This window comes from Schistocerca americana, chromosome 9 (assembly GCF_021461395.2).
Source record: "Schistocerca americana isolate TAMUIC-IGC-003095 chromosome 9, iqSchAmer2.1, whole genome shotgun sequence".
Classification (NCBI taxonomy): Eukaryota; Metazoa; Arthropoda; class Insecta; order Orthoptera; family Acrididae; genus Schistocerca; species Schistocerca americana.
This window is the reverse complement of record NC_060127.1, coordinates 149,149,754-149,172,552: the sequence shown is the minus strand read 5'-3', so window position 1 is coordinate 149,172,552 and position 22,799 is coordinate 149,149,754. Positions and strand designations below refer to the sequence as shown.

At 47.3% G+C, this 22,799-nt stretch overlaps 1 protein-coding gene across 1 annotated transcript in view; it reads right to left on the bottom strand.

The window, feature by feature from the left end:
- Positions 1–4,580, bottom strand: part of LOC124551173 (speckle-type POZ protein-like) — a 111,339-nt gene extending 106,759 nt beyond the window's left edge. The window contains exons 1-2 of the mRNA XM_047126163.1: positions 4,522–4,580; positions 4,276–4,414 (exon numbers count right to left, since the gene is read on the bottom strand). The gene's annotated coding sequence lies outside the window, so the exon portion shown is untranslated. The remainder of the gene's footprint in view (positions 1–4,275; positions 4,415–4,521) is intronic.
- Positions 4,581–22,799: the final 18,219 nt, after the last annotated feature.

Sequence of the window (22,799 nt, the reverse complement as noted above, 5' to 3'; positions counted from 1 at the left end):
ATGAAATTTTCACTCTGCAGCGGAGTGTGCGCTGATATGAAACTTCTTCGCAGATTAAAACTGTGTGCCGGACCGGGACTCGAACTCGGGACCGTTGCCTTTCACGGGCAAGTGCTCTACCACCTGAGTTACCCAAGCACGACTCACGCCCCGTCCTCACAGCTTCACTTCTGCCAGTATCTCGTCTCCTACCTTTCAAACCTCACAGATGCTCTCCTCCGAACCTTGCAGAACTAGCACTCCTGGAAGAAAGGATATTGCTGAGACATGGCTCAGCCATAGCCTCGGGGATGTTTCCAGAATCCACATGGTAGAGCACTTGCACGCGAAAGGCAAAGGTCCCGAGTTCGAATCTCAGTCCGGCACACAGTTTTAATCTGCCAGGAAGTTTCATATCAGCGCACACTCCGCTGCAGAATGAGAATTTCATTCTGGAAACATCCCCCAGGCTGTGGCTAAGCCATGTCTCCGCAATACCCTTTCTTCCAGGAGTGCTAATTCTGCAAGGTCTGCAGGAGAGCTTCTGTGAGATTTGGAAGGTAGGAGACGAGATACTGGCAGAAGTGAAGCTGTGAGGACGGGGCGTGAGTCGTGCTTGGGTATCTCAGGTGGTAGAGCACTTGCCTGCGAAAGGCAGAGGTCCCGAGTTCGAGTCTCGGTCCGGCACACAGTTTTAATCTGCCAGGAAGTCTCACTTCGCCATACAGAAAATTACTGCCTGTTTACAGTAGGCTCTCACGTCGAGAACTTCGTTTGATTTCTTGAACTACTTATGCACTCATTGACCGTTCGTCATATACCAACGGGAAAAAAGTCGCAACACCAAACAATAATTAAAGTAGGGAAACTAAATCTCGCGAATACGTTTGTCTAGCCAACTTATTTAAATGATTAACACTGCAAGATCACAGGCTAACGTGATATGCCACTGCAAATGTAAAATGCTAGTACATTCATAACCAGTGAAAACGCCAGAATGTTGAGTGCAAGCGTACAAACGTTGTACAGGTGCCAGATGTCAGTTTGTGGGCTGGAGTTCGAGGCCTGATTGATCGATCAATACAGGGACGGTTAACACTGTTTGTGGATGGCGACGGAGTTGTTGTCCGATGATGTCCCATACGTGCTCGATTAGAGACAGATCTGGTGATCGAGGCAACGTGTTGACACTCTGTAGAGCATGTTGGGTTACAATAGCGGTATGTTGACGAGCGTTATCCTGTTGGAAAACACCCCTTGCAATGATCACGAATGGCAGCAGAACAAGCCGAATCACCAGACAGACCTACAGATTCTCAGTCAGAGTGCGGGGGATAACCACCAGAGTGTTCCTGTGGTCATACGAAATCGCACCCCAGACCATAACTCCAGGTACAGGTCCAGTGTGTCTAGTTCGCAGACAGGTTTGTTGCATAGCCTCAATTGGCCTCCTTCTAACCAACACACGGCCATCAGTGGTACCGAGGCAGAACCAGGTTTCATCAGTGTTGTGTACATAGTTCCAAATGGTCAGCACGTACACAACTTTCCCACTAGAGTGCGCCCCGCTAAGCACAACAGCGCACGTGCAGCACTCGTCTGTCTCCACACTACGAGATGGCGCTGCCTTAGAGACGGACCAAATTCTGCTTCCGCCGATCCGCGTATTAATATGTAACGCAGCCAATGACATTGCTGCCAACGTAGAACCTTTTCTCCTCGCGGATCACACTCGCGCAGTGATACATGAACACGCGAGGTATCATAGCGAGTGTACAGACCTCCGATTAGTCAGTCTGCATTTGTCTGCACCAGTCTGTACCAGTCTGCGTTAGTCTGTACCAGTCTATAGTCAAGTTTCAGTCTGCACCTAATAAGATTACCATATTCCTGTACATAGCCATGAAGAGAAATGTATAGACACTTTGTCAAGTATCAGAGATATATGTGAGAATAAGATTAACGTACCAAGACCAAAGGAACTTCAGATTGTCAATTGTAAATAGCATCCAGAATCAAGTTACATAATGTCTATGCTTTTTATTATTTTAATAAATGTGTGTGAAAATTAATCAAGTTCTGTTTAAAGTTGGTCATCGTCAATCTGCTATTCTAAGCGTGCAAGTGGCATTTCTATCGTCTGACCTAACGGCAGAAGATAAACACGCCACGATAAGACCACGAGACATATTGCTGACACTCGTCTACTTCGTTAGAGCGACAAGTCAAATAATCTGATGGTGTGTGTACTGAAGGTCTTACAGTACGCACACCACAATCAGAAAACACAACAGACCTCCTCCCTGCCCTCCAATGGGCTCTTGCTTGACACCACTGAATTCGCAAATGGCTGTGGCGTAGGGTCAGTGGAATGCACGCTACAGTGCATCTGGCTCGGATCTCTCCTCGAAGTAACCGATTTGTAGCAGTTTGTTGTGTCATTGTGGTGCCAGGGTATTTATGAAACCCTGTCTAAATGTTTGTCGTAATGAGCATTTGCGTTCACAGTTACGTACATTGGTCTACGCTTGGAAACGAGAATGTCAGTTATTCGTATCAAGATACATAGGTAGTACATAAAGCTGCACTCTTGCTTGGAGCGCAGATGTTAAGTATCCATAGCTAAGTCCACAGTTATAAATGTATTGCTAAGATGTACAGGGTGTTACAAAAAGGTACGGCCAAACTTTCAGGAAACATTCCTCACACACAAAGAAAGAAAATATGTTATGTGGACATGTGTCCGGAAACGCTTACTTTCCATGTTAGAGCTCATTTTATTACTTCTCTTCAAATCACATTAATCATGGAATGGAAACACACAGCAACAGAACGTACCAGCGTGACTTCAAACACTTTGTTGCAGGAAATGATCAAAATGTCCTCCGTTAGCGAGGATACATGCATCCACCCTCCGTCGCATGGAATCCCTGATGCGCTGATGCAGCCCTGGAGAATGGCGTATTGTATCACAGCCGTCCACAATACGAGCGCAAAGAGTCTCTACATTTGGTACTGGGGTTGCGTAGACAAGAGCTTTCAAATGCCCCCATAAATGAAAGTCAAGAGGGTTGAGGTCAGGAGAGCGTGGAGGCCACGGAATTGGTCCGCCTCTACCAATCCATCGGTCACCGAATCTGTTGTTGAGAAGTTTCGACTGAAATGTGCAGGAGCTCCATCGTGCATGAACCACATGTTGTGTCGTACTTGTAAAGGCACATGTTCTAGCAGCGCAGGTAGAGTATCCCGTATTAAATCATGATAACGTGCTCCATTGAGCGTAGGTGGAAGAACATGGGGCCCAATCAAGACATCACCAACGATGCTTGCCCAAACGTTCACAGAAAATCTGTGTTGATGACGTGATTGCACAATTGCGTGCGGATTCTCGTCAGCCCACACATGTTGATGTGAAAATTTACAATTTGATCACGTTGGAATGAAGCCTCATCTGTAAAGAGAACATTTGCACTGAAATGAGGATTGACACATTGTTGGATGAACCATTCGCAGAAGTGTACCTGTGGAGGCCAATCAGCTGCTGATAGTGCCTGCACACGCTGTACATGGTACGGAAACAACTGGTTCTCCCGTAGCACTCTCCATACAGAGACGTGGTCAACGTTACTTGTACAGCAGCAACTTCATTGGGGTTATCGTCAATTGCACGAAGAATTGCCTCGTCCATTGCAGGTGTCCTCGTCGTTCTAGGTCTTCCCAGTCGCGAGTCATCGGCTGGAATGTTCCGTGCTCCCTAAGACGCCGACCAATTGCTTCGAATGTCTTCCTGTCGGGACACCTTCGTTCTGGAAATCTGTCTCGATACAAACGTACCGCGCCACGGCTATTGCCCCGTGCTAATCCATACATCAAATGGGCATCTGCCAACTCCGCATTTGTAAACATTACACTGACTGCAAAACCACGTTCGTGATGAACACTAACCTGTTGATGCTACGTACTGATGTGTTTGATGCTAGTACTGTAGAGCAATGAGTCGCATGTCAACACAAGCACCGAAGTCAACATTACCTTCCTTCAATTGGGCCAACTGGCGGTGAATCGAGGAAGTACAGTACATACTGACGAAACTAAAATGATCTCTAACATGGAAATTAAGCGTTTCCGGACACATGTCCACATAACATCTTTTCTTCATTTGTGTGTGAGGAATGTTTCCTGAAAGTTTGGCCGTACCTTTTTGTAACGCCCTGTAGTATCAAGACAAGATGTAAACAGTACAGTGAAATTTCTTTATGAAACGATCACCATTAAACCACAGGAGATTCAACTTACCACGTCCTTCAGAAACTGTTTCCCAGGCGTCCAAGCCAGCTGTTGATCAATGTCGCAGTCCAAAGCAGTTGCTGCCACAAACAGTTTCTAGGTCGCCAGCTGATCCTGATGATTACGGAGTTTCGTCGCCTGTTCACATCTGGCGATATCAGACACCACCTTAAGGTATTGGCTGTGAGCACTATTGGACTTAACATCTATGGTCATCAGTCCCCTAGAACTTAGAACTACTTAAACCTAACTAACCTAAGGACAGCACACAACACCCAGCCATCACGAGGCAGAGAAAATCCCTGACCCCGCCGGGAATCGAACCCGGGAACCCGGGCGTGGGAAGCGAGAACGCTACCGCACGACCGCGGGATGCGGGCCCTTAAGGTATTCTCAAAAGCTTTTCAAACTGCGAATATCACTCCATACAACGTGACCCTCTATCTCCAGCTGAAGATAGCGATAGCTGCAAACAGATAACTGTGATACGCCCATTCTGACACTGGTATGTTTCCTATCTCGCCAAAATTCCTGTCGGCATTCTACAGGGAACTGCACTTATCACTGTTTGGGCACGGTAACTTACAGTGGTTACATACCTAAAGAATTTGTTTTTGTGTCATGTAGATGAACCCAGTGTCAGAGTACTGTTACACAAACATATCCGCAGCACACCGCATATTAATCTGTCACGGCGACATTTATACGCTTCAAGTGGCAGCAGCGATAAAGCGTCATAAAATGCACTGACTACAAGGAATAAACTTTCACATTTATTACAAACCATTTCTGTTTTCTAAAACGTGAACTTCCATGGCCAGAAATGTCACACTTTATTACCTGAGGAGACACACAAAAACAGCTTTATTTATGCCAAGACCCGTTTGGTGCTTTCATCCATCTTCATAATTATGGCGTGAAACTAAGAGTGTTCATGCTGTGCTGTGCAGGCGGAAAGAGAAACCACAAATTACAGAGCAAAAGGCAGCTGCAGCGTTCAGCACGGTGTCGATAAAAGTATTCACTATGTGATGAAGATATCCGGACATCTGCCTGAAAATGACTTACAAGTTCGTGGCGCCATCCATCGGTAACGCTGGAATTCAATATGGTGTTGACCCACGCTTAGCCTTGATGATACATCTACATCTACATCTATACTCCGCGAGCCACCTTACGGTGTGTGGCGGAGGGTACTTATTGTACCACTATCTGATCCCCCCTTCCCTGTTCCATTCACGAATTGTGCGTGGGAAGAACGACTGCTTGTAAGTCTCCGTATTTGCTCTAATTTCTCGGATCTTTTCGTTGTGATCATTACGCGAGATATATGTGGGCGGTAGTAATATGTTGCCCATCTCTTCCCGGAATGTGCTCTCTCGTAATTTCGATAATAAACCTCTCCGTATTGCGTAACGCCTTTCTTGAAGTGTCCGCCACTGGAGCTTGTTCAGCATCTCCGTAACGCTCTCGCGCTGACTAAATGTCCCCATGACGAATCGCGCTGCTTTTCGCTGGATCATGTCTATCTCTTCTATTAATCCAACCTGGTAAGGGTCCCATACTGATGAGCAATGCTCAAGAATCGGACGAACAAGCGTTTTGTAAGCTACTTCTTTCGTCGATGAGTCACATTTTCTTAGAATTCTTCCTATGAATCTCAACCTGGCGCCTGCTTTTCCCACTATTTGTTTTATGTGATCATTCCACTTCAGATCGCTCCGGATAGTAACTCCTAAGTATTTTACGGTCGTTACCGCTTCCAATGATTTACCACCTATGGCATAATCGTACTGGAATGGATTTCTGCCCCTATGTATGCGCATTATATTACATTTATCTACGTTTAGGGAAAGCTGCCAGCTGTCGCACCATGCATTAATCCTCTGCAGGTCCTCCTGGAGTACGTACGAGTCTTCTGATGTTGCTACTTTCTTGTAGACAACCGTGTCATCTGCAAATAGCCTCACGGAGCTACCGATGTTGTCAACTAAGTCATTTATGTATATTGTAAACAATAAAGGTCCTATCACGCTTCCCTGCGGTACTCCCGAAATTACCTCTACATCTGCAGATTCCACTGTTGCAGGCATACGTTCAATCAGGTGTTGGAAGGTTTCTTGGGGGATGGCAGCCCATTCTTCACGGAGTGCTGCACTGAGGAGAGGTATCGATGTCGGTTGGTGAGGCCTGCCACGAAGTCGGCGTTCCAAAACATCCCAAAGGTGTTCTATAGGATTCACGTCAGGACTCTGTGCAGGCCAGACCACTACAGAGATATTACTGCCGTGCAACCACTCCGCCACTGGCGGTGCTCGATCGTGTTGAAAGATGCAATCGCCAGCCCCAAATTGCTCCTCAACAGTGGGAAGCAAGAAGCTGCTTAAAATATCAATGTAAGCCTGTGCTGTGATTGTGGCACACAAAACAAAAGCCACGCGGAGTAGCCGCGCGATCTAAGGCGCCATGGCACGGACGGTTCGAGTCCTTCCTCGGGCATGGGTGTGCGTGTTGTTCTTAGCATAAGTTAGTTTAAGTAGTGTGTAAGTCGAGGGATCGATGACCGCAGCAGTATGGTCCCTTACGAATTCACACACATTTCAACATTTGCACATTTGCAAAACAACAAGGTGTGCAAGCCCCCTCCATGAAAAACATTACCACTCCATAACACTACTGCCTTCGAATTTTACTGTTCGGACTATACACGCTGGTAGATGACGATCACCAGGCATTCGCCATACCCACACCCTGCCATCCGATCACCACATTGTGTACCGTGATTCGTCAGACCACACAACGTTTTCCCATTGTTAAATCGTCGAATGTCTACGCTCCTTAGACCAAGCGACGCGTCGTTTGGCATTTACTGACGTGATGAGTGGCTTGTGAACAGCCACTCGACCATGAAATCAAAGTTTTCTCACCTTCCGCTTAACTGTTATAGTACTTGCAGTGAATCCTGATGCAGTTTGGAATTCCTGTGTGATAGTGTGGATAGATGCCTGCGTATTACACATTACATCCCTCTCCAACTGTCGGCGGTCTTTGCCAGTCAACAGAACTAGGTCGACCTGTGAGCTTTTGCGATGTACGTGTCCCTTCACGTTTCCATTTCACTATCACATCGGAAACAGCGGACCTAGGGATTTTTAGGAGTGTGGAAATCTCGGGTACAGACGTATGACACAAGTGACACCCAACCACCTGACCCCGTTCGAAATCCCTTGACTTCCGCGGAGTGCCCAGTTCTGCTCTCTCACGATGTCTAATGACTACTGAGGTCGCTGATATGGAGTACCTGGCAGTAGATGGCAGCACAATGCACCTAATATGAAAAACGTGTGTTTTTGGGGGTGTTCAAAACTGGTTCCAATGGCTCTGAGCACTATGGGACTCAACTGCTGTGGCCATCAGTCCCATAGATCTCAGAACTACTTAAACCTAACTAACCTAAGGACATCACACACATCCATGACCGAGGCAGGATTCGAACCTGCGACCGTAGCGGTTGCAGGTTCCAGGCTGTAGCGCCTAGAACCGCTCGGCCACTCCGGCCGGCTTTTGGGGGTGTCCGGGTACTTTGGCTCACATAGTATCGCGTACACAAGATAGGGCAGTGTCTTGTAGAGCTGTCATGTGTACTCCGGTGATACATGTGAAAAGGTTTCTGACGTGATTATAACTTCACGACGGGAATCAACAGACTTTGGACGCGGGGTGATAATTGGAACTAGACCCCTGGGACATTCCTTTTCAGAAACAGCTAGAGAATTCGATATTTCGAGAGCGTGCTGAGAACTCCAGATTTCAGGCATTTCCTCGCACCATGGGCGATACAGTAACTGACGACATTCACTTAACGATCGACAGCAGCGGCGATTGCGTAAAATTGTCACTGCTAACAGATAAGTATAACCGCTTGAAATCAATGTCGGACGCACGACAAACGTATCCCTTAGGACAGTGTGGCGGAATTTGACGTTAATGTGCTATGGCAGCTGACGCCCAACGCGAGTGAGTTTGTTGACAACATCGCCTGCAGTGCCTCTCCAGGGCTCGTGACCATACCGGTTTGACCCTATACGACTGGAAAAGCGTGGCCTCGTCATAGAAGTCCCTATGTCAGTTGTTGAGAGCTGATGGTAGGGTTCGAGTGTGGCGCAGAGCCCATGAAATGGTTCAAATGGCTCTGAGCACTATGGGACTCAACATCTGAGGTCATCAGTCCCTAGTTCTTAGAACTAGTTAAACCTAACTAACCTAAGGACATCACACACATCCATGCCCGAGGCAGGATTCGAACCTACGACCGTAGCAGTCGCGCAGTTCCGGACTGACTTGCCTAGAACCGCTCGGCTACAACAGTCGGCAGAGCCCATGAACCCATGGACGCAAGTTGTCAACAATGCACTGTGCAAGTTGGTGGTGGCTCCATAACGGCGCAGGCTGTGTTTACTTGGAATGGACCGGGTCCTCTAGTCCAACTGAACCGATCATTGACTGGAAATTGCTATGTTTGATTACTTGGAGACCATTTGCAGTCAGACTTTGTTCCCAAACAACAATGGAATTTTTACTGTCACTGTGTCACAGTCGTTCACGGCTGGTCTGAAGAACAATCTGGACAACTAGAGCGAATAGTATGGCCATCTAGCTTGTCCAACATCTGTATCATCGAACATTCGAGGGATATAATCGAGCGGTTCTCCAGGGCTCGTGACCATATGGGTTTAACCGTAGACGACTGGAAAAACGTGGCCTCGTCAGTTGCGTCCCGATGTCAGTTACTAAGAGCTGATGGTACGGTTCGAGTGTGGCACAGAGCCCATGAGTTACTAAGAGCTGATGGTACGGTTCGAGTGTGGCACAGAGCCCATGAAGACATGGACCCGTCAACAAGGCACTGCGCAAGCTGGTGGTGGCTCCATAACGGTGCAGGCTGTTTTTACATGGAATGGACTGGGTCCTCTGAACCGATCATTGACTGGCAATGGCTACGTTCGGTTACATGGAGACCATTTGCAGTCATTCATGGACTTTGTTCCCAAACAAAAATGGAATTTTTACTGTCACTGGCTCACAGACGTTCACGACTGGTCTGAAGAACATTCTGGACAACTAGAGCGAATAGTTTGGCCACGTACATTGTCTGACATGTATACCTTCGAAAATTTGAGGGATAACCGAGCGGTCAGTTTGTGAGCAAAATCTTGCACTGGCAACACTTCCACAATTATGGAAGGCTATATACGCTCTTACGGTGTTCGCTTATTTCCAAGTCCGTATCGATCTTAGAGCTGCGTTTTCACTCAGATGGCGCTTTGGCGTTTGGCGGTTGTTTCCGTGTGTGATCGGTGGCCGGGGCTTAGCTGGAGGCGTGTGAGGAGATAAGAGGTAGCTGCCTTGGCGTGAAGACAGTTCGGCTCGGCTGGGGTTGTTTGCGTCTGGACGCCGAGTGGGGCCCGATGGGAAGACCGGACCGTGATTTTACGGTTAATAGTGTGGACCTGAGTCGAAACAAGGCCCCGGGAGTAGACAACATTCCATTAGAACTACTGACAGCCTTGGGAGAGCCTGTCCTGACAAAATTCTGTCATCTGGTGAGCAAGATGTATGAGACAGGCGAAATACCCTCAGACTTCCAGAAGAATATAATAATTCCAATCCCAAAGAAAGCAGGTGTTGACAGATGTGAAAATTACCGAACAATCAGTTTATTAAGCCACAGCTGCAAAATACTAAAGCGAATTCTTTACAGACGAATGGAAAAACTAGTAGAAGCCGACCTCGGGGAAGATCAGTTTGGATTCCGTAGAAATATTGGAACACGTGAAGCAATACTGACCCTACGACTTATCTTAGAAGCTAGATTAAGGAAAGGCAGACCTACGTTTCTAGCATTTGTAGACTTAGAGAAAGCTTTTGACAATGTTGACTGGAATACTCTCTTTCAAATTCTGAAGGTGGCAGGGGTAAAATACAGGGAGCGAAACGCTATTTACAATTTGTACAGAAACCAGATGGCAGTTATAAGAGTCGAAGGACATGAAAAGGAAGCAGTGGTTGGGAAGGGAGTGAGACAGGGTTGTAGCCTATCCCCGATGTTATTCAATCTGTATATTGAGCAAGCAGTAAAGGAAACAAAAGAAAAATTCGGAGTAGGTATTAAAATCCATGGAGAAGAAATAAAAACCTTGAGGTTTGCCAATGACATTGTAATTCTGTCAGAGACAGCAAAGGACTTGGAAGAGCAGTTGAACGGAATGGACAGTGTCTTGAAAGGAGGATATAAGATGAACATCAACAAAAGCAAAACGAGGATAATGGAATGTAGTCGAATTAAGTCGGGTGATGCTGAGGGAATTAGATTAGGAAATAAGACACTTAAAGTAGTAAAGGAGTTTTGCTATTTGGGGTGCAAAATAACTGATGATGGTCAAAGTAGAGGGGATATAAAATGTAGACTGGCAATGGCAAGGAAAGCGTTTCTGAAGAAGAGAAATTTGTTAACATAGAGTATAGATTTAAGTGTCAGGAAGTCGTTTATGAAAGTATATGTATGGAGTGTAGCCATGTATGGAAGTGAAACATGGACGATAAATAGTTTGGACAAGAAGAGAACCGAAGCTTTCGAAATGTGGTGCTACAGAAGAATGCTGAAGATTGGATGGGTAGATCATTTAACTAATGAGGAAGTATTGAATAGGATTGGGGAGAAGTTTGTGGCACAAATTGAGTAGAAGAAGGGATCGGTTGGCAGGACATGTTCTGAGGCATCAAGGGATCACCAATTTAGTACTGGAGGGCAGCATGGACGGTAAAAATCGTAGAGGGAGACCAAGAGATGAATATACTAAGCAGATTCAGAAAGATGTAGGTTGCAGTAGTTACTGGGAGATGAAGAAGCTTGCACAGGATAGAGTAGCATGGAGAGCTGCATCGAACCAGTCTCAGGACTGAAGACCACAACAACAACAGTGTGGATAGCTGCGTGGTGTGCCGTTCAACTTGATTCGCAAGGGGAGCACAATCACGGCTGTTGTGTTTGTCGAGCCTGAGTTTGAAATACCTTCTATGTGCGGCGGGATGTCATTTCGTCCTTCTGTCTCTCCGTTGCTGGGATTGCTATCCTCGTTTACCGTCCCACGGATGTATATCGATGGGGTACGCTGCTCTCCGTACTCTACTAGACGCTGGTGATGGAAGTGCGTCGTTCAGCGGCACGTTAGTCTGGGTGCTTTATGTTTGATCTTCAAGTCCATAGTCTTCGAGTGGCACTCCTTACAGTTTGGCTTGCGCAGTTAGATAGGAGTTTATTTTTGTCTTGTGGTGCTTCTGCTTTCCGTCAATGAAGGTTAAGCTTGATTCGGCAATCCGTACGACGCTTGGCACTTCAGCAGGCGGCTCGGAGCCACCTTCGCGACTAAACGGAAGCCTTTGAACTGAGAGGTTTTGTGTTTTGCATATTGTTCCAAAAATTGTTGTTTTGGTATTAAGTTGGCTGAGGTTTCTTATGGATTTCCCGGCATTTGGTCTGTTGACCGGCCCGGGCTAGGTCTCGTTATTTTAAAGGTCGGTCCTTGTTTTGGCTTCGTACGATTTTGGTTTACTGCCTGGTGGTTCTGGTAGTACGCCGGTTCGCTGTGGTTGTGTTGCATTTTGTATGGCGCTGTGTGCTCGGAGCCGTGGAGTACCACCTGTGTGAACTGCTTCACTGGGGAGTACTGATCGGGCCGTTCTTGGTCCTCTGCTGCATGAAAACATTTTATTATTACTTCAAAGTAACATTATCGCTTAAATGATTTAATTCTTGTTGCGTTAATTGCAACTTGGGTACTGAGAAATTTAGTGGTGTAATTACGCAAGATTTAATAGTGCCACATGCCCCTTTACCTTTCGTAATCTGTTAATTACCGAAAGACCTTAAGCTCATACTCTTATGATGTGATTTTCTTAAATTATTGTATTTTTATGTCATGTTATTGTTTTTTTTTAATTTGCTGATCACTGGTGTACTGTTCCAAGTATTAAAATGTTTCAGGTAGCTGTTACTTGGGTGGAACGCGCGGAACCGCAACGGAGAGAGTAGTCGCTTGCCTTACGTGTCCGTTGTTGGCGCGGCCTGGTGTCCGTTGTTTGTTTTGGTGCACCTGAGTTAAGTATTGTGTCGCCTCCTCCCTTGCGGCCCCGTCGTGTTCCTCTCATAGACATTTCCTTCAAGGCCGCTATCGACAGGGGATCTCAAGTTGATTCCGTATTTCTACATTTCCGGAAACCTTTTCACACCGTTCCTCACAAGCGACTTCTAATCAAGCTGCGGGCCTACGAGGTATCGTCTCAGTTGTGCGACTGGATTCGTGATTTCCTGTCAGGAAGGTCGCAGTTCGTAGTAATAGACGGCAAATCGTCGAGTAAAACTGAAGTGATATCAGGTGTTCCCCAGGGAAGCGTCCTGGGACCTCTGCTGTTCCTGATCTATATAAATGACCTGGGTAACAATCTGAGCATTTCTCTTAGGTTGTTCGCAGATGATGCTGTAATTTACCGTCTAGTAAGGTCATCCGAAGATCAGTATCAGTTGCAAAGCGATTTAGAAAAGATTGCTGTGTGGTGTGGCAGGTGGCAGTTGACGCTAAGTAACGAAAAGTGTGAGGTGATCCACACGAGTTCCAAAAGAAATCCGTTGGAATTCGATTACTCGATAAATAGTACAATTCTCAAGGCTGTCATTTCAACTAAGTACCTGGATGTTAAAATTACGAACAACTTCAGTTGGAAAGACCACATAGATAATATTGTGGGGAAGGCGAGCCAAAGGTTGCATTTCATTGGCAGGACACTTAGAAGATGCAACCAGTCCACTAAAGAGACACCTTACACTACACTGGTTCGTCCTCTGTTAGAATATTGCTGCGCGGTGTGGGATCCTTACCACGTGGGATTGACGGAGGACATCGAAAGGGTGCAAAAAAGGGCAGCTCGTTTTGTATTATCACGTAATAGGGGAGAGAGTGTGGCAGATATGATACGCGAATTGGGATGGAAGTCATTAAAGCAAAGACGTTTTTCGTCGCGGCGAGATCTATTTACGAAATTTCAGTCACCAACTTTCTCTTCCGAATGCGAAAATATTTTGTTGAGCCCAACCTACATAGGTAGGTGTAATATCCTAGCCAGTAATGCCACCCGAGCCCGCTGCCAAAAGGTTGGCAGCATCGAAGTCCGGACGCCGTCCGCATAAGCAGCGCCAGCGATACAGGAAATCGCCGCAAGTCTGCGCGCGCCACCGCTGGCTTCTGGCTTCTTAAGCGCTGGAGTCGCGAGCGCTAGGACAGTTCTGTATTCGCCGCTCAGTTGTATACTCGCCACCGAATTGTGTACTTGCTAGTCAGTTGTGTGTTCATCGCAGCAGAGTTGTTGTTTGTCGTCAGCCGACGCTGACCTAGCCGCTCCGACTCGAACTAGACAGATTTCTGTAGACACCGAGTTCACTACTGTGTTCTGTATCTTCGTTAATAAAGATAAGTACCGACTTTTATTTAATCAGAGTGTTTGGGTTTTCATCTTTCTGTTCACTGTTCCAGCGGACCGGTCGGCCCGCTCTTAAAGGTGTGGCGGTGACTTCGTAAGCCGTTTCTACAGCGAATTGCTTGTCGCTACGAACGCCGCCACAAAACTGGCGACGAGGATGGGATCCGAACTCGTGTGCAGGGCTGGTTGAACTTGTTTCTGGTTATACTAATTATAGCGATAGAATTTTGGGGGCTGGTTTAATTTGTGTTCACTATGTCTGCCGAATTACAACAGTTGATCTTGTTACAGAGTCTGCAAATACAATGTCTGGTGGAAGCAATCGCCAAACAAGCGGCTAATCCTCCAACACGAAAGGAACAAGCACAGGCAGCACCACCTTTCCGTGCTTTTGATGCATCAAGAGAAGAATGGCGAGAATATTTCGCGCAGTTGCAGGCGCACATGACAGTCTACAAAATCACGGGTATTGAGCGGCAGCTTTATTTAATTTCCACTGCAGGCGTGGAAGTCTATCGACTACTTTGTAAGTTGTTCCCGGAATCCAAGCCAGAAGCTTTAGACTATGACGTTGTTGTTAACAAGCTTGCTGAGTATTTCGAGTCGCGAGTTCATGTGGCAGCAGCCAGATTCAAGTTCTTCAGATTAAAGAAACTGCCACATCAATCTAATAAACAATGGTTAACAGATTTACGGGGCCTCACCCGTCAGTGCCGATTTAATTGTGTGTGTGGAGCTTCCTACAGCGATGTCATGTTACGAGACGCTATTACTCAAAACATTGCAGATTCTCGTATTCGTGCTGCTATCTTAAAGTTGCCTGACCCGTCATTAGAGACTGTGATGAACATCATTGAAGCCCAAGATACTTTTGACTATGCTGAGTGTGAGTTAGATCAGCCATGTATTTCTCAAATTGCCTGTGCTAAGTAAGTTATGTCACGCCCGCGGCCCCACCGGCAGAGTCAGACTGTAAACACTAGCCGGCCGCGTCATGTTAAACACATTCGTCAGCCGCGTGTGCAAAATGATAGAGTTAAGTCTTGCCCTAAGTGTGTTCTTGCTCATCCTCGTGAACGTTGCCCGTTGAGAAACGCGGTTTGTCACTTTTGTCAATGGAAAGGACACATCCAGACTGTTTGTTTGCGTAAACGCAAGAACAATTCTAGTGCTGCCCAGCCCATGGATACTCATGTTCTTCAAAGCCAGCCCGCCCAGAAAGTCGTGTTTAAAGACTCTTCCACGGTTCGTGCGGGTAATAAACTTGTTCGCAATAAGCCACCCACCCAGCCCTCTGCTATGCGACCCAAGCGTAATTCAAACGCTGTAAAACGTAATGTACAGACTGCCAGTGAAGCGGGAGTTGTTCCACCCGCCCAACCCACGAGTTGTCGTAAGCAGCGAACACGCGCTAAACGCGCTGATTTTGTGTCTTCCGCCTCCACTGCACCGATCCAGAGACAGTGTAATAAACTATTTGTGAAGCTACGCATCCAGGATAAGACCTTCAATTTTCAATTAGACACTGGTGCGTCTGTGACTCTCATAAATAGTGCTACGTATGCGGCTATCGGTCGCCCTAAACTTTCAGCGGCAAAGCATTCTTTGGCTACTTATAGTGGAGAACAAAATCCTGTGTTAGGTGTATGTAGCGTGCCGGCCACATTCCGTGGCAATACAAAAACAGTTTCATTCACAGTGCTCCGCGCCACAGACAGTGTAAACATTTTCGGATTAGACTGTTTTGACTTGTTTGGCCTGTCTATCCAAGACAATGTGTTGCAAATTAATTCTGTTGTTGTTCCTCAAGACAGCATAACCGATTTGTGTAAACGATACAGTGACATATTTAAAGACGAACTAGGTTGTGCTGCGAACTTTGCCGCTCATATTACGTTAAAAGATACTGCTCAGCCTCGATTTTTTCGTGCTCGTCCAGTGCCTCACACCCTCCGGGCACCTGTAGCAGATGAACTTCGTCGTTGGCAAAACAACGGTGTTATTCAACCCGTTTCAGCGAGCCAGTGGGCTTCTCCCTTAGTTATTATAAAGAAACCGTCTGGCAAGTTACGTTTGTGTGCTGATTTTAAGTCGACAGTTAATCCTCAGACTGTCATTGATTCTTTTCCTTTGCCTAGACCGGACGAGCTGATGGATAAGTTAGGGGAAGCTCGTTTCTTTTCCAAAATTGATCTCCGTGAAGCATATTTGCAATTGCCCCTCGACGAGCCATCACAACAGTATTTTGTCATAAACACGTCGTTGGGGTTGTTCCGTTTTCTGCGTTTGCCTTTTGGTTGTGCGTCAGCTCCAGCTGTTTTTCAGCGTTTTTTGTCACAACTTCTGGCTAATGTGCCATCGTGTTGCAACTATTTAGACGATATTGTTGTGTCCGGTCGGACGCCTGCTGAACATTTCCGTAATTTGGAGTGTTTGTTTACAGTGTTGTCTCAGGCAGGCCTACGTTGCAACATCGATAAATGTTCATTTTTCCTTACGGAGATGGAGTATCTGGGACATGTTATTAATGCTCAAGGCATTCATCCCTCCCAGTCACATTTAGCAGCTATTCGTGATTTGCCCGCCCCTCGCAATCTGCATGAATTGCAAGCAGTTCTTGGCAAATTGACATATTATATTAGGTTTATACCTAATGCATCACAGATTGCTGCACCGTTGCATCGTCTCCGCCGTAAGAATGTTCCGTTTGTGTGGTCAGCTGATTGCCAATCAGCCTTTCAGCAGCTTAAAGAGGCTTTATTGAATGATCGTTGTCTGGTCCATTACGACCCTAACAAGCCTCTGGTGTTAGCTTGTGATGCCTCTTCTTTCGGCCTCGGTGCTGTGTTGTCTCACCGAGTCGGTAACACCGAACGTCCTATTGCGTTCGCATCTAAATTGCTAAACAAAGCTCAGTGTAATTATAGCCAATTGGACAAGGAAGCGTTGGCTATTGTGTTCAGTGTCACAAAATTCCGTCACTACCTCTATGGTAGACCATTCTATTTAGTAACAGATCACAAGCCCCTGACGTCACTGTTTCATCCGTCTAAACCAGTTCCTCAGCGGACGGCTCAGAGACTACAACGTTGGGCTCTTTTGTTATCACAATACCAGTATGAGATACTGTATCGCCCTACAGCTCAGCATGCAAACGCTGACGCGCTTTCTAGATTGCCGATTGCTGCGGATGATGTCTTCGATTCCTCTGACGACTCTTGCCATCAGATTGACGCCGATGCGCATCAATCCCTCCGGGATTTTCCGATTGATTATCGTCAGGTGGCACGTGAGACAGCTACGGATCCTCATCTGAGTTTACTATTACGTTTTGTTCAACGTGGTTGGCCGTCCAAGGCAAAGGACATATCGGATCCTGTGGTTCGTCGCTATTATCCGCAACGTCATCTGTTGTCTGTTTCGCACGGAGTTTTGCTGTTACGTTACCGAGAATGACCAGCTTCGTGTAGTGGTTCCCCAAGTGCTCCAATCCAAGGTCCTCGACTTGTTGCATCAAGGTCATTGGGGAGTGGTCCGCACCAAGCAGCTTGCCCGCCGTCATTGTACATGGATCAGCATTGATAAGCAGATTACGCAGATGTCTACAGATTGTTCGACGTGTACCGAACACCAAGCTGCTCCGCCTCAACGCTATTTTGAGTGGGCACGCCCTGCCGGTCCCTGGCAGCGAGTACATATTGATTTCGCTGGTCCATATTGGAATTCTCGTTGGCTCATCGTGATAGATGCATTTAGCAACTTTCCGTTTGTTGTGCCCATGCAGTCTACAACGTCTGCACAAACTATACAGGCGTTGATTTCAATTTTTTGTATTGATGGTCTTCCAGAAGTTTTAGTGTCTGACAATGGTCCACAATTTACCTCTGCTGAATTTGAAAGTTTTTGTTCTGCCAATGGCATTCGCCATGTTCTTACTCCGCCGTTCCACCCTCAATCGAATGGTGCAGCGGAACGTTTTGTACGCACATTCAAGGATCATATGGACCGCCTTCGTGCTACGCACTCTCGTCAGCAGGCCCTCATCACGTTCCTGTCGTCGTACCGGACCACGCCACGCGACGGCCCTTCGCCTGCGGAGCTTCTCCACGGCCGTCGTCATCGCACCCTACTACGGTTGTTGCACCCCCCGGATCGACCCGCCGCTTCTGAGCATCGCACGCGTTTTCAGCGCAACGACGCCGTTTTTTTCAGAGTTTATCACGGTCGCCGTCGTTGGGAACGTGGTATCGTGATAAGTGTCCAGGGTCGCGGTTTTTATACTGTTCAAGGTGCTACTGGGGTGCACCGGAGGCATCAGAACCAGTTGCGCCGCGCTGGCCGCCCGGATTCTGCCGCTCGTTCTTTGTCCACAGATTTGGTCCGCGGCGGGTTCCAGCCGCGCCTTCCGACTTCGCTGCCGCCCCCAGGGCAGCAGCAGCAGCCGTCGCCGCTACCACGCCGACAGCCCGTCCCGTTGATGCCTCCCGCGCAGCTTCATCCGGGAGCGCCCCAGGTGGTCGCTCCGGCGCCTGCGGTCCCTCTTCAGTCGCCACCGCCTTCGGAGCTGATGGACGTCGACCCCTCAGCCGGGCCGCCTTCCCAAGCGGTGGCTGTGCAGCCTGTCCTGCAGCCGCTTACCTTGGGCACCCCCAAGGAGTCTGACACCGCAGCGCCTTGTCCGGCGCCCACTCAGCAGCCGTCGACGCAGCGTCAGGAGACGCTGCCTCTCTTCGTGGGTCCCGACGCCCCGTCGCGTCCAGTACCAGAAGCTGCGCCCGTGGTCACAGGCGTGCACCCTGACCTCGGTTTTCCGTCGGTGTTTCCCGAGGCTCCGCGCAGCCAATGCTGGGGTGCGGACCGGGGACTGCCACCGACAACAGTCTCCGCCCCGGTCTCTTCTGCTACGCCTGCGGCCAGACCCCTCCCCCGCCGTCGACGCTCGCCACGTCATTAGTCAACGACGGTGCGGCGATTTGGAGGGGGAGGAGTGTTATATCCTAGCCAGTAATGCCACCCGAGCCCGCTGCCAAAAGGTTGGCAGCATCAAAGTCCGGACGCCGTCCGCATAAGCAGCGCCAGCGATACAGGAAATCGCCGCAAGTCTGCGCGCGCCACCGCTGGCTTCTGGCTTCTTAAGCGCTGGAGTCGCGAGCGCTAGGACAGTTCTATATTCGCCGCTCAGTTGTATACTCGCCACCGAATTGTGTACTTGCTAGTCAGTTGTGTGTTCATCGCAGCAGAGTTGTTGTTTGTCGTCAGCCGACGCTGACCTAGCCGCTCCGACTCGAACTAGACAGATTTCTGTAGACACCGAGTTCACTACTGTGTTCTGTATCTTCGTTAATAAAGATAAGTACCGACTTTTATTTAATCAGAGTGTTTGGGTTTTCATCTTTCTGTTCACTGTTCCAGCGGACCGGTCGGCCCGCTCTTATAAGTGTGGCGGTGACTTCGTAAGCCGTTTCTACAGCGAATTGCTTGTCGCTACGAACGCCGCCACAAAAGTAGGAATGATCATCAAAATAGAATAAGAGAAATCAGAGCTCGAACAGAAAGGTTTAGGTGTTCGTTTTTCCCGCGCGCTGTTCGGGAGTGGAATGGTAGAGAGATAGTATGATTGTGGTTCGATGAACCCTCTGCCAAGCACTTAAATGTGAATTGCAGAGTAGTCATGTAGATGTAGAAGGCACTTTAGTTAATTTTATGCTAGTATTATTTTAATTTCTTACATTGGTAAAATTGTGTGGCCTTCATTATGTACACTGTTGGTCATAATGTCTCGTATATCATGACGTGCGTGTGTAATGGTGCAATAAATGGATGACTGTTATTTCTGTTTTGGCGCCCTTCATGCCTCCTTTCTTGTCCCTATTGGTACGCTATCCTTGTACTTGTGTTGGTAAGCCACATCAGTGGTAGCGGCGCACCTTCCTTCCCGGACCTTGGGTGCCTTAATTTGTGTGGCTGGAGTGTGAATGTGATATTTTTTTGTACTTTTATGCTCTTGTTTATTGAGAACGTTTTTTTGCTTGTAGTTTCTTTTGTGTGCTATACAGGAACACCGAGCGAGCATGGCACGATCAGTACCAGGTTTAGACTTACTTGCGAAAGCCCAGCTGCAATATGAGCCTAGAATCAGAAGTCAAAGTGTTGACGGTACGGTGAATGAGTTGATTCCATGGCTCCGGGCGGCGTTGTTAGCTCCAGTAACGTTGCTTCCAGATCTTTTCCCGGATCAGGGTAAGTGGATATCATCAGTTTCCACATTCATAGCTACTGGGACTGCTACCGTGTCAGTCTTTGAGCGTGATCCTCCCACGTTAAAACAGCTTCGTCGAGCACAAGCTCAATTGGCTCATTCACATCACTCTTTGTTAGATTTAAAATCAGTTGGGATCCAAGACGCGCATAGAGCAGCTTTTAATCAGGCCTTGGCGGGGGTGGAGGGCCTGAATTCGCGCCTCCTGGCGCTTGCCTCGGGGGGAGAGGAGAGTAATATCGATCTTGGGGTCGTCATGATGTAAGGGAGCGTGCGTCCCAGCGAGTCGAATTAGAACAGTCTAATTCGTTTGCGAAATTGCCTCACCCTTTATTGAGATTGTTGCATGATGTTACTGACATTACTATTGAGTCGGTAGATCAAGTTATCAAGGTGTTGGAATTAATTGTTCGTTTACGGCGACATACGGAGGCTCTATCTCTCCCACATGCTACGGTATTGACGGCGATGTATTCAATGGCCCGCGGCAGTTTAGCTTTGATAATAGCCGGTTCGCTCACGCACCTGAGGGATAAGATTTTGAATATTAAGCTCACTGACCGCGCGCGTAGAGCGTTGGAACAGGAACAATTCTGGCGGGTGCAAGGAGATAGGGAACCACTACTGCAATTTGTGGAACGTGTTAGGCTTGCGGTAGAGGCTCTCGACATACAAATTTCGGAATGCGATTGTGTCACCCATATGGGGTTTCTACATCAGAGAAGGGAAAATTTATCTTTGTCGAGAGACCGCGAACGTATGCCAAGTTGTTGGCGGTTGTTGACAAATTAGATGTCCGCCAATTTCCGGAAGTTACGCAGCAGTGTTCTCATAATAACATGCCTTCGGAGCACTGCCTACTGTTGTTCCCCGGAACGTCCCTAACCAGCGCCAATGTTATCGTTACGGATCCCCGGATCATTTGGTCCGGTCCTGTCCGGTTCTTCGCTCGCCCCGTTATCAAAAATAACGCCAGGAGAAGGGGGGAAGAAGGTGGGGGAAAAGAAAAGCGAAACTGGTCGGTAAATTGTCGTGAAATTCGAGCTGGGTCGATCCCTTCTCCCCCCTTTATTTGTGCGAAATTAGGGCAGGAACCGATTTGTGCCTTATTAGACACAGGTAGTGCCCGGTCTTTCATTAGTAAGACGTGATGTTTGGAATTTGGTAAAACAGCTCGCTTGTCTTGTGTGCGTTCTGCCGGAAGTAGATGTCGGACTGCTAATGGTCAAATGTTGCCTATTCTGGGAGAGAGCAGAGTAAGTTTGTCTATTGGCACCTTTTCGTGGCCTGTTCAGTTGTTGGTTGCGGAGAATTTAAGCACGCCTTTCATTTTGGATTGGGACTTTATTAGTAAGTCGGGTCTAACTGTCGATCCTTCAAGGGGTACCTTCTACTTTCAATTCCGACCTACTACTAGAATTGCCTTTTGTGTGTGGCAGGGGAGGAGGAAGTACTGATTTGGCGGTAACACAGGATTATCCGGATGCATCACGTGTCCCTTCCGATCAAGAAGCAAGGTTAAAGGATTTGTTGTCTGACAAGGGAACCTCCCCATCGCATCCCCCTCATATTTAGTTATAAGTTGGCACAGTGGATAGTCCTTGAAAAACTGAACACAGATCAATCGAGAAAAGAGGAAGAAGTTGTGTGGAACTATGAAAAAAATAAGCAAAATATACAAACTGAGTAGTCCATTCGCAAGATAGGCAACATCAAAGATTTTGAGGGTTCAGGAGCGACGTGGTCCCGCGGTTAGCGTGAGCAGCTGCGAAACGAGAAGTACTTGGTTCAAGTCTTCGCTCGAGTGAAAAGTTTGACTTTTTATTTTCAGACAATTATCAAAGTTCAGGCAATCACACATAATCAACTTCGCTCTCCAAAATTCCAGGACATGTTCAGATTTGCTTGGACATATGCAGGATTTGACGGTCTACACACGGAAAATTTTTAAAACGTTAAATACATATGTTTTGACAGAGCACTGGGAAAACTGTGCATTCATTTGTTGCAGTTTATGTGACAAACTCTTATGTTTTCATCGCTTTTTTGAGAGTGATTATCACATCCACAAGAAAACCTAAATTGGGCAACGTAGAAGAATCTTTTTGCCCATTCGCCAAGTGTACAAGTTAGGTGGGTCGACAACATATTCTTGTCATGTGACGCACATTCCGTCACCAGTGTCGTATAGAATATATCAGACGTGTTTTCCTGTGGAGGAATTGATTGACCTATGACCTTGCGATCAAATGTTTTCGGTTCCCATTGGAGAGGCACGTCCTTTCGTCTACTAATCGCACTGTTTTGCGGTGCGGTCGCAAAACACAGACACTAAACTTATTACAGTGAACAGAGACGTCAATGAACGAACGGACAGATCATAACTTTGCGAAAATAAAGAAAATAAACTTTTCACTCAAGGGAAGACTTGAATCAAGGACCCCTTGTTCCGTAGCTGCTCACGCTAACCACGGGACCACGGCGCTTCTGAGCTCAGACTATCTTTGATGTTGCCTATCTTGCGCATGGACTACTCAGTTTGTATATTTTTCTTTTTTTTTCCACAGTTGCACACAACTTCTTCCTGTTATCTCGACTGATCTGTGTTCAGTTTTTCAAGGCCTATCCACTGTGCTAACTTATAACTAAATCTGAGGGGGATGCGATGGGGAGGTTCCCTCGTGAGTACCCGCAAGTTATTACGGACAGATTAGGAGTAACCAATCAGATCGAGTATGAA